Source organism: Cynocephalus volans, chromosome Y (assembly GCF_027409185.1).
Source record: "Cynocephalus volans isolate mCynVol1 chromosome Y, mCynVol1.pri, whole genome shotgun sequence".
NCBI lineage: Eukaryota > Metazoa > Chordata > Mammalia > Dermoptera > Cynocephalidae > Cynocephalus > Cynocephalus volans.
The window spans coordinates 8,719,227-8,732,251 of record NC_084479.1 but is presented as its reverse complement, the minus strand read 5'-3'; positions in this window follow the sequence as shown (position 1 = coordinate 8,732,251).

The following is a 13,025-nucleotide window of genomic DNA, read 5'->3' as shown; positions in this document are numbered from 1 at the left end:
ATGCCATCCTTCCCCCTTCACTACCTTCCCCCAACCCCCACCTGGCCCCAGGCCTCTGCTTTACTTTCACATGGCAAACTGCATCTCTGTGGCACTGAGAGCCAGAAGCTATCTCCGTGGTTTTGGCCACAGTATGCAATGCACAATGCTATATATGTGGCAGATTCAGCCTGCAGCCAGGTTTTTTTATTTAATGTAAATGGTTTTGTTTCCAATGAGGGAGTTTCTGAAATGCCTATGCATATTACTTAGATTTTTTTTATTATGAGAAGAAAAGCCAACTCACTGTTCAGTACTGAGAAGGGATATAGGCATATTGGCACCTGGTCCCCAGGAGCAACTGCATTAGAGGAGCTGGACCAGCCTCCTTGCTTAGATCTGTGTTGAGATCCATTTTGGTGGATTGTTTTAACCCTAACTCAGGACATTATAAAAAACACAAGATAAGGAGAACACTTGAACACAGAGAAGGGAGACAAGCCTAGTGTAGGTTTTGCCGTGGCATTCTGAATATTAGTACATCAGTTCATCTGTTCGCGTCTGCAAATGTGAGGTGGTGGCAAAACCAACTGTAGTGCATAGTCACACTATAGGCTCCGTGACTTGTTCATCTTTGGATCAACCTGTGTTCCATAGCCTTGTGCTTGTACCTGTGCTCACACGGTCACTGAGGGGATGGACTGGGAGGCCACAGGGACCCAGCCTTCCCCTAGATCACCCTGTGGCCACAGCTGAGCCACTGCCATTCCCAGCACTCTCTCATGCACTCATGATGCGTTGGCTGCTGGCTGGGGTCTCACCAGCAGGAGCATGGGTGCACTGGGAGAGTCAGAGCATTCTAGAGCCACTGCTCTTGGGAGCACCCCCACCTCCTTGTAGGTAGCTTTCTCTCTCAATCTGCAGGAGTCCAACTTGCCATAAAAAATAATGACCTCTACATTTTTCTTTTGTATTTTGATAAACACTGAAGAAGCTGGAGCTGTTAAATTTATCTTTGGTAAGATCTCAGAACTCTTTGGTGTTGTGGAACCTCTTACTACTTTCATTACACTATTAGTAATCAACTGGTTTTTTTTTTTTTTTTTTATGTAACCGGTAAGGGGATCGCAACCCTTGGCTTGGTGTCGTCCGCACCGCTCAGCCAGTGAGTGCACCAGCCATCCCTATATAGGATCCAAACCCATGGCAGGAGTGCCGCTGTGCTCCCAGTGCCACACTCTTCTGAGTGAGCCACGGGGCCGGCCTAGTAATCAACTGTTTTGAACACTTGTTTTCAGTTTTCATTTCAACAAATAAGCACTGTAATTAATGGCTGCTAGAATAAAATTTCTTAGGGAGAGATTCAAGATGGCAGACTAGACAGTTCCCAGCATCACACTCTCCCACAATCGACCAATTTACAACTATTAAAAAAGCAACAACTGCCAAGCTGGGGCAGCTAGAGCTCAGGGGAAGAGGACGAGAGGCTATGGAGTTCACGAAGGCAGAAGCTGCAAAGAGAGAAAGAAGGGACCAATGATTGTTTCAAGCCCCCACCGCCCCCAGCCACTTCAAGCCTGGCCCTGGTGAGCACACAGAGCAAGAGCTGGCAAAAACCACAGGTATGTCCTTTGTGTAAAGTTGCTTAGAGACTGCAGGGGAGAGGAGGGCCTTGGTGGGCCCCAGGCCAGCATGGCAACTGACAGGATTCCTGTGGACCCACATAGAAGTGAGAGACCACAGACAACTGAAAAAGGAGCCACTGAGAGGCCAGTAAGTCATCAGAAGGGACCAGCACACAACCAGCCCAATGGGAAGTTTTTGGAGTGTTGGGGTATAGAGCTAGGGCTGGGTCTGGAACTCACAGACCCCTCAAGCCCATTTACAAACCCTTCACATACAGGTCTATGAGCTAGGTAACCAGACAAAAAGGTCCTTGGAGCCTTGATTGAAGTAGGAACACAAACATCTAGGAGCTAGGCAGTACAAAGAGAAACTCAGAAACTCAACTGCTACCTGCCAAGTCCAAAGAAAAACTGAAACTTAGCAGCTGCCAGAGAGTAAACATGCTCTATTTTTAGACGTGAGCTCTGCCCACCAGCCTGCTTCACAAACTCAAGAACACACAAAAGCAATAACTAAAAAGATACATTGGTGTACATGTGCACTAACTCCACCCACAGACAACTTGTTTACAAAGAATTAAGAATGTGCTGCTCCAGCCCCCAACCAGACCTGAGCCCAGGGAGCTTGACTAAATTATCCTATTTTCCCCACATGGGGGTAGGGAAGAGGGCCCACACTGGGGCACAGCATGAACAGCTGATCTGCTCCCCAATCAGCATAGGACCATACAATGTAGACTGGTCAAGAATATACATCTTCAGGGGGTCCAGTTTGCTGAAAAGACTGAGGCCCAAACCAGAGTTTCCACATAGCCCAGGTGTACCAGACCTCATAAGACCTGAAAGTACTTACAAGGTCAACAAGTAAAACCTGAGCTGCACAAAAAGCCTTCCTCACAGATTCAGCAGCAAAGCAGCAATTTAGCTCAACCACAGGGCTTAAGTGCTGGTCCCCACAGGAAGTCCCCCCATTTTAGAAGTAAGTAAAGCACAATAAGTTCCAGTGCAGAGTTAAAGTTGTGGGGGTAGCTAATAATCCAACACAGAAGTGAAAGAAAACACAAAACACCCACAGATCAGAGACAAAATTCTGATGTTAACAAGTAAAGGTCTAACACCACCAAAGAACACCTATGAAATCTAAAAGAACCAGAAGCCCTTGGGGCCTGCAAGCTGCAGTGGGGGTGGCAAGGGCCTCATCCATGCCCCTGATGTTTGCATCCAGCCCAGCAAAAACCAAGCCACCTTTGGAAATTCCCCTAGGATCTTAAGCCAGAGTGGGGGAAGCCTGATGGGCCTCAGCCCCTCCCCACACCTCCACCTGTTTCCCTGCCCACCTCTGATTGGCCCCTCCCACTGCTCCACAACATCTTTGAATGTAAAAATAATAAATTAATCAATTTTTTTACAAAGGAAATCTCTTGACTACTAAAAAAAAAAGAAATAATAATATCAGAAATCTAGTTAACATCACTGAGATGCAATAGAGAGTAAAAATCTTTTAAATTTTGAGTGACATAGTTTTTCTCCTAAATTTGACATGCAATAAAATTACCTATGAGTTGTGAATCTAGACAACGTTACCAAAAACAAATTGCCTCTTTTCATGAAGCTATTAAAAAAAGTTCTACTAAAATAAATGACTAAATTAAGAAAGAATATATAAATTCTATATAATAGAGAACTCAATAGAGAGACAGAATTGCCAGGGTGATTACAGAGATACCGGAATGAGAGTTGTACAACAGGCCTAGTAAGTGGCCCATCCAGCTTCCCCAGCAAGGCTAAAGGATCCAGGAAATTTTTATTTTCATAAATTGGGAGAATAAGTCCTATTGTTGGCAATTTAGGTTCAATACATAGAGAACAAAATAATAAAAATGAAGCAATTATCAATAAATATTGTAGAAAACAAACAATGTGTATTGTATGGCTCAGTTGTATATAAAACATTACACAGGCATAATAAAGTAAACACTAATATATAAGTCAACAGAAATAATGACATAATTCCACTCAAGATATTATGGGGGTGTATGTAATCAATCTTTCTCTTTATGATAGATAATATTCAATAATCAACAAGTATGGGATAGGTACAATGTCTTATTTATGGTTGTATTATAACAACAAGAACTGGCATTTTTTAAATATTCAGTAAATTGTTGCCTAATTGAAAATGAAGCAACAATTAAGACATTCACTGGTAACCAAAAGTTGAGGGATCATTAGTCTACTGCTTTATAAGAAATGCTAAAAAGAGGACACTAGACAGAAAGTAGAAGTCAGATAATGAAATAGAGTATAAGGAAAATGTCACTACATAGGAAAATACTACTGTAGTGGATTCAATTATATCCCCCCCAAATTCCTGAAGCTTGAGTTGTGTCCCCCAAGTTTTATATATTAGGAACTTGGTCCCCACTGTGACTTAAAGAGGGTGGGAAATCCTATTATGGTAATTGTAAGGTAGAGCCTTGAAGAGGTGACTGGATTGTAGGACCATGCAGTAGTGAATGGATTAAAAATGGTGGTCAGGGGCGTGGTTGTGAGGGCTTTAAAAGAAGAGAGTCTGTCTGTCTTTCTGCTCTCTCTGCTTCCACCATCTTGCAATGTGAGACCCCTGGGTCACTGTCGCCACCACCAGATGCACTTTGGACTTAGCCTCAGAAACTAAGCAAATAAATCTGGTTTTCTTTATAAATTACCCAGTTTCAGGTATTTTTTTTTATAAGCAACAAAAACAGACTAATACAACTATAAAAGAAGTATTATCAGATTTTTGTTTACAATGCTTTATTTTCCAATATGACACACAGGACAATCACCTAAGCTCTAAATTTGAAGTCCAGTGTTTCGTCCTTAAGCTGCATGCAAATATAATTTTATCACATAATACTGCCACTTTTATTCTGATGTAAAATCATAGTTTGTTCTTAAACATTTTTCAGTAAAATCAGTGTTCCTGAAGTGTTCGATTTACCTTGGGACAACCCGCTCCTCAGGGCAGTCTACATGGACTTCTCTTATCCCAGCTTGATAGTCGGTGTTTATAAGTGACAGGAAACTAGTCAAAGACCCTGATGAGCAGTCTGGACAATGAGAGGCCAAACCCTAAGTACCCTGAATTCACAGGTGGTCTCCTACACAAGCTCATCCTGCTTATCTTCTGAGACCAGAATTGTTCATGGTGTTAAGGCTACAGGCGTCATGAACTATGGCAGGGAGCCAGTGTTGCCAGCCAGCTGTAGTGGTTGTACTGAACCAGTCTGTGACTCCTGTCTGCCACTACCAGTCTCCTGGTGCCGGAGGCCCCAGCACTCTCAGGCAAGCGTTTAGGCTTGTCTCACCTTGCCTAGCCAGCTCACTGCCCTGTCCACCTGGCTGAAGCCTGTGTCTAGTAGACCACAGTTCTGTTGGTACCAAATGAACTACCTACCAAATGTAACAGCCCAATATGTAGCAGTGGTTGAGGCTGGCTGGCAAGCCACCCGATATGATAGGCTACAGGCACTGGTAATGATAGGGCTCCACTGATTCCTTTGCTGAAGTTGCTGAGGCTTCTTATTCCAGGACTCAGAATGTGCAGCTGGACCTCCCAGCTTTTGACCAGATTCTGCAAGATTAAGGGGTGTGGTGGGAGAATGTTTGTGCCCCAACCGGACACTTGCAGACTTCTTTGTCTGTAGGCACAACCCAGTCCAATTCTTGGCTGCTCCTCCTATCTGAATCTAACTTTCTTCACACATATGGAGCAGCCACCTACCCAGAGAAAACCAACCAGCTGTGCAACTCTCTGTGGAACTTTTTCATACCACCTATCAACACTAAAATCCTGCCCATGGGTGCCCAGATGTGGAGAGAGAAGAACATTCCTGATGGAAAGGCTCAGCTATGGAGGATGGTTATACTTGAGCTGGGCAAGAACAAAAGATTGCTTTCCTTGACTGGCAGTCACCCCAAAGAACACAAGAATGGAGTGAAAATCTCTTCAGACATTTTTGATTTCCATCCTTGGTGATCAACATGCAGAAAGACTGATTATTTCCATGAATGTATTTATTTCTTTGTTTTAGCTTTCCTCTTTCTGCATGGAGTGTCTGATCTAATGAAAGAGCAGTACCATTTCTTGAGAGGAGTGGCGATGATGAGCTCTTGGAAACTATGGTAATGCACACTCAATTGTACAATAGAGTCCAGGTACAAGTTCCTATGGCTCTTCCCTGTGGAGTGAAAGGAAGGAAATGTAATTCTCTTGGGGAAAGCAGGTCAGATCTTGCAGAGAACACTATGATGCCTTAAGTTGGACCAGGGACCCCAAGCTTGTGGTGTTGGCATTCAGTCCACCCTTGGTTGACCCTGGATATGGATTGGCTGCAAGATTAAAGGGGTAGGATGTTGACAACTGCTTGTACTAAAGTTGGCTGGGAATGACAACATGTTGCGGACTATGGTGGACTCCTGCATAGCGACAGCAAGTGGTTGGAGGCACCCATGGTTTGGTGGACAGCTGTCATGATGCTGGCTGAAGGCAAAAGTGTACAGGCAGTCTTCTATCCAATACTAGCTGGACAGACAAAATTCTGCTTAGCTTTTGAGATCTGATGAAATAGGAATAGTCACAATTGTACAGACTGAGATAGCCATCCTGGCTGGGAGTCCCAAAAGCATGTGCTGCCAGGCACTTCTCCTGTTGATGCTGCTGTCCTGGAGTCCAGGGCACCTCCACTATCTGCCTATCACCTGGGCCAAATTGTACAGCACCCCTATCCATCCACTCTAGATCACAGCATTGCCTTCCCACCAGGCTGGCAGCCTTCATGCATAAACAGATGTGCAGCTTCTTCTGCCTTGCTTCCACAATCCCTGTTTTCAGGTGTGAAGGGAAAGTGATGAAACAGTGTCAGTAGTGCTGCCTATTCCTGTGAAAAGAGGATTCCAGCATGTGGGCTGAGGCTGTTTCCTAACATGATATTCTACAGAACCTTCCCAGCTTGCCTTAGAGATCTCAGGAAATCATGGAGCACAAAGAGCTGTACCATTAGGTGTCAGGAGGTTGAACTCAAAGTCCTTCAAGCTTATTCCTACCCTGCCCATGCCCTGGCCATTCTTTCTTCTTGGTCCTAACTGCCCCACTCACCAGGACATGCAAGAAGATCCAGAGAAACTTAGTTGCCCTAGCTCAGAATACACTCTCCCACTGCCATACCACCAACCCAGACAGGATCCCACTTATTGGTGCCTCTATTGGGAAAAGAAGAGAGTGCCTGAGGATAGACTCTGGTGAAGAGAGCAGTTCTTATGGCAGAGTGGTCATGCTTTGGGTTTCACCAGGACATGAAGTCATTGCTATGGAGGTGGAAGTAACCTGAATAGCAATGATCTCTGGAAGCCTTGGTCCAGTTCCTGTGGTAGGTATGGGAAGAATGAATGTCTTCTGGGATGTGTTCTTGTTAATCAATTTCTTTTGGCTTTTTCTCTTTCTGCAAGGGGACCAGGTACTTGTTGAAAGCACCTGTACCTTTTCTTAGAGCCCTACTGATGAGCATGTTCCCAGGGACTGGGTCCAGCTCATTTCCTGGTGACTTGAATGCACAAGCAGTTTGTATGATGGGGGTCCAGAAGCAAGAGGAAAATTGTTCATAGGGATCCTCCTTTTGGTAGGTAGGGGAAAAGGTGGCCATTTCTTGGAAAAGCAGCCCAAGTCATGTGGAGACTGTCTATGCTGCGGGAGGTTGGAGCCAGCAGTCCTTGATTTGGACCTTGAGCATGAATGAGGATTTCCAGGGTCTGGTGTATAAGAAATTACCTACTAAGGAAAATACATACTTGTCAGCAGACTAAAATGTCCTCTTCTGTGCACTAGGAGTCTTGCACAGCACAAAAGAGTGGTGGAAGGAAGAAACACATCAGGAAGGTTTTCTGAAAGAAATCATGTTCTACAGGCACAGCATTCCATAGCTGGAAGGCAGGAGACAAAATCGTAAGCACCTAGAACTTCAGAGCAGCTGTGATCCTACTTAACTTCTGAGATCAGAAGACCCAAGAGATCCCACACATTCACGGTGTTAAGGCCATAAAAATCTGCAGACTCTTTCGGCATGCAAGTGCCTGAGGTGCCCAGGCTACTGGACTTGGGCAAAGAACTTCTTCAACCCAAAGGCCTCTATGGCCTGACCCATCAACAACACCCCCTCCTTGAGCTGGCATAATAACCCAGGCCAGAGCATGGTACTATCTGCCTGACAGGTTGTTTGCCTCCTTATGCCTTTTTTCCATGTCTCCACTATTGTCACTATCCTCTCAGTGATGGAGATACAAGGATTACTCAAAGCCCAACTTCATGAAAGCAATGAGAGGCCCAAACCAAGCTAACTCACACAAGAAAGGAGAGAGTTGGCAGAGCCCCAAGCTGAGGCTTGTCTCATTTTTTATTGTATTATCAAGAATTTGGCCATGTAACAAGCTGAGTATAGTATCAAAAGATGTACAGAAAGGAGTGTGGGAACAGGATAGAAAATGATCTCAGTGTTCTCTACTAATGAATCAGAACATCGTCACTGCTGTTTTCAGCATGTAACGACCTCATTCTGTGCATTTAAGGCTTTTGCCCTTTGTGCACTCCCTATTCTAAACAGGCCCCTGTGCTCCCACACACTATGTGAAATTTGGTGGGGAGGTTAACCAGCCCAGACAGAGCCCGGCAGGTTGTCTAGGTGACGAGAAGCTTGGTATCTGTGACTCCAGGCAATCTCCTGTCCTGGCACTCAAGGCAGTCTCCTGTCCTTTTGTCTCCTAAAATCCCACAATCTTGGAAATGCTGAGTGGTTATTCAGCATTTGCCCATCCCTTAGTCAGACATAAAATTGATTCGCCATGAGCCACCAGAGTCCCAGAGAGCAGCTGACAAGTCTTAATGCTCTTCCTCAGAACCCCCCAGACGACCCACCTACCTAAACCATGCCCTTGGGTACCCCTGATAGGTAGGTTCTGATGAAAAAAACTGCTCACCATCTAAGGGAGGTTGTGCTTTGGTTGAACCTGGACATAGAGACTTACAATGCAGCTTCCTGCCTGTGCTTTAGGGGCCTGAGAATTTCTGCTTCTTGGGGGGATGTCGGCAGGTCAGAAGCATGAGGAGCTGTATGGCAGTTTGCCTTCTCTGCAGAATCAGCCACAGAACTGTTCCTTTTCTCTTGCACCAACCATGTGCCTGTCTACCCCCAGATCCCCACTTTGGGCAGCAGAAAAAAAGGATGCCAAACCAACCCTAGCAATACCCTAGCAGTGCATCTAGATGAAAGACTGCAGCATTCAAAGTACAAGAGCCCTTTGGCAGTCCAGGGTCTTGTGGTCTTTCATCTAGATGCACTAGTTTGGCTCCTAATTGGCTTCTGAAGTCCCAAGAGAGCTGATGCTGTCAGCTGGTTGTGGCTGGAGGCTCTCATCCCTCTCTCCACCATGTACTTTGTCATAGCCTAGTCCAGCCTCTGGCTGTCCCTTCTGGCTGACCCACAACTTGACCCTTTCACCCCAATTGGTGCCAGCCATCTATTACCCTTGCTCAGAATTCCCAGCAACATGAACTGTGACTTTGCTGTGGGTGCTCCCTGATGGAAAAATTAAATCTCCTGAATAAGAGACTGGTGAAGAGGACAGCTTGCTCAGCAGGGTGATCAAGCTTGGTTTCACTTGTCCTCCTCTTCCCAACTTCCCTGATTTCTCCTGTCTGTCTAATCTCCTGGCATAGGGACCACCATCCAGAAGGAGAGGAGGGCAAGGGAAACCCTGGGATAGAGGGGTATCTGGACCGGAGAACTTGGAAAGGCAATAGCATCTTGAGGCATTATAACAACGAGGCTCTATCTCATCAATGGCCAGTAGATGCTGGGTGAGATTTGCAGGATATGTAAAACAGGAAAAGTCTTAAATGGTTAAAAAGATGCTGTTTGGGCTTAAAAACAACAAAAACCTAGGATGTGTACAAATTTGAATTTGGCCAACTTACCTGTCAGTAACACAGACACAATGGTTGTAGGGTATGGAGGGATCTGGAGGCTATCCAAGGAAAAACATATGACCATGAGTGGCAGTAACAGTTAACCTTTATTGGGCATGAGAGAGGAAGACCCTCACAGCATGGCACAGCACACAGAATCAAGGTGTAGGAATTACAATCCAGATGCTGAATAGGGTAAGGGAATTCCTGGTGGAGTATAGGGTCAAAGAGGAAGCATACTAAGTGATGTTCCTCAACAGCCCTGCCAGATATTCTCTGGGTGCCACAAAACTACCCAGCAGATGCTGGGTGACAAAATAGAAACTTGTAGCTATAACAAGAAAAACCTAAATGGCTATGTTCTGCTCAGTTGGGCTATTTTAAAAATTACTTGGATGTATACAAATTTGGCTCTGGTGCTAGTGGGTTTTGAGCTAATAGCTTTCAACCTGCAGTGAAAAATTAAAAACAAAGAACACAGGAACCAAAAAAGAGGCTATTTTTGTTCGTTAACATATCAGTTACTTACTTATCAGAACTTGGCAGTGATGGAGGAAACAGTATATTGTTTAAGGCTGTGATAGAAGAAACACAGGTAAGAGTGGTCAGTGCTGGGACCCTGGAACATAACAACTTATCACCTCACATTTGTGGGAATAGCTAATACCAAAAAGACAAAAAGATAGTAAGTGTGAGCAAGAAAGTGGAGAAAAGGGAACCATTGTACACTATTGGTGAGAATGTATATTAATATAACCACTATGTGAAACAGTATGGCAATTCCTCAAAAAACTAAATATAGAACTCCCATATGATCAAGCAATCCCACTTCTGCAAATATAAGCAAAGGAATTAAAATCAGTACTTTACAGATATCTGCACTGAAATGTTCATTGCAGCATTATTCATGATAGGTAAGATAAGGAGGCAACCAAAGTATTCTTCATCAAATCAACGGATAATAAAATGTGGAATATGTAGATATACATTGAAATTCTACTCTGCCTTAAAAAGGAAATCCTGTCATTTGTGACAATATAAATTATTAGGTGACTCCAGGCAGTCTCCTGTCCTTTTGTCTCCTAAAATCCTGCAATATTGGAAATTCTCACACAGAATGCTCACTTATATGTGGAATATAAAACATCTGAACTCATACAAATGGTATACCAGAGGCAGCAACGTGGATGAGGAAAGGAGAGATGTTGATCAAAGTGTACACAGTTTCAGTTAGGAAAAGTAAGTGTTAAGGATCTATTGCACAGGATGATGACTGTAATAAAAAAAATTGCATTCCATCTTTCAAAAAACAGAATCATGGTCAGATGCCAGGTACCCACCAAAAAAGCACAAGGCAAAAAAAAAAAAAAAGACAATGTATGTTCATATCAACAGGTTAAGCACTCATATTTCTAACTCATAGGGGTGCAATGGTTAGAAAAAGTAGAAAATGTGTATTTTCACTGTAGTAGAATTTCTTCACAAAAATAAAAATTACTAACAGGATAGAACCAAAGTAAATTTCCAGCTGGCTCATTTGATGGCCAAATAAGGAAGGTCATTTACCAATGTTCAGTTTATTGAATTGTGTTTGGTTGCAACGTGAAGAAATGTGTCCTGAGAAAATAGACTTGTTTAAGACAATTAGCCTTTCATAAGGAACAGGTGCTTGAAGAGTTGAGAACAATAGGAGAAACACAACAGTCAATTAAAACAAGGCAAATGGATAATTGTCAACATTTTTAAGTTGACAGACATTACTAGTACTGATAAGTTTTTGTTTTTGAGAGGTCAGTGTAAAGTTTGAAGTAGGTAAAGAATTACCTATTAGTATGAAATCCATAGGAAACCTGTTAGTCTTGTTGGGCTATTATACAGACAGCCTATAGACAGGGCCTCAACCCTCTAGAGCTTACTTAAGTGGTTGTAATCAGAATGCAGGTAGAAATGTGAATAGGAAAGGCCATTCTGATGAAGTCTTAGATGGAAATGAGGAAAATCTTATTAGAAACCAGAAGAAAGTCCATCCTTATAAAGGGGCAAAGAACTTGGCTGAATTGTGTTCATGTCCTATGTTCTATGAAAAGCAGAACTTAAGCGTGATGAACTAGAATATCTGCGGAGAAATATCTTAGCATTAAGGGTTCAGCATGGCTTTTTTCGACCGCTTATAATAAAATGCAAGGCAAGAGAAATAAAGTTGAAACATAACTAAAAGGGAATCAGACAAAGATTTACAAAATTCTCAGCCTGGCCTTATTAAGAATGGAAAAGGGGCCGAGCCGGTGGTGCACTCAGGAGAGTGCGGCGCTGGGAGCGCAGTGACGCTCCCGCCGCGGGTGGGTTTGGATCCTATATAGGACTGGCCGGTGCACTCACTGGCTGAGTGCCGGTCACGAAAACGACAAAAAAAAAAAAAAAAAAGAATGGAAAAGCATGTTCAGCAGAGAACACTGAATATGTGACCAAGGAGATTAATATTTTAAGGTTAGTACGTATGGAGGCAGATGCTATTCGTAAAGACAATGGAAGAACTACACCAAAGGCATTTCACAGATTATTAGCACTGACACTCCTTTCAAACGTACAGAGTGCCAGGACCTTCAAAGCAGAACAGTTTCAGAGGGGCCTAGAACAACTTGGAAGCAAGGGACTTGCTGCCCACTGCTGCATTAAGTCTCTGCTCCTTGAATTCCAATGCGGGGTTTCTTGGCTACCCCAGCTATGGCTCAAATGGTCCCAGGTGTGGTTTAAGCTACCTTTCTAAAAGTACAAGCTGTATACCTTGGTGGTATCAAACATGAGCAGAAAATTTGTGTTGTTTGTAAGTTACTCAGTCTAACATATTTTGTTATAGCAGCAGGAATGGACTAAGACAAATGATTTAGCCGTGGTAAAGTTTTATTGCAACTTTTTAAGTCCAAAATCAGATTAAAATTTTGCTGAATGAGAATTACTTCAGAGAACACTGAATGGTTAGAGAAATTAAGTTTTTCCTGCACATTTGACCATATTGCTTAATAAGCATATTACCAATTTTAACAGGATAAGACATTGCTTATATGCAAAACTTAATGCTGCATTTCTGTGTATAGTTTCAATGTGTCAGAACTTGCTCCTCACGTAAAATTAATACTCATATAAGCTCAACTTGCAGAGGTAGTCTGAACAGATGTACAACTGTTCTTTGTGTTGCACCTTTATTGAAAAGTAGGTAAAAAAAACTTGTGGCTCAGCACTTTCATGAAATTTTTGTTGGCCTAAATTCTCAATCCTTTCATTACATCACCTGTATTTTCCATTACAACGTCCAGAAGGCCTGATATGAGAATTTTTAGTCCTTTCCTCACATTTGTGGGGGAAAGGAGGAAAAACACAAAAGCTCAAAAAACTATTCTTATATTTGGATAAAATATTATAAG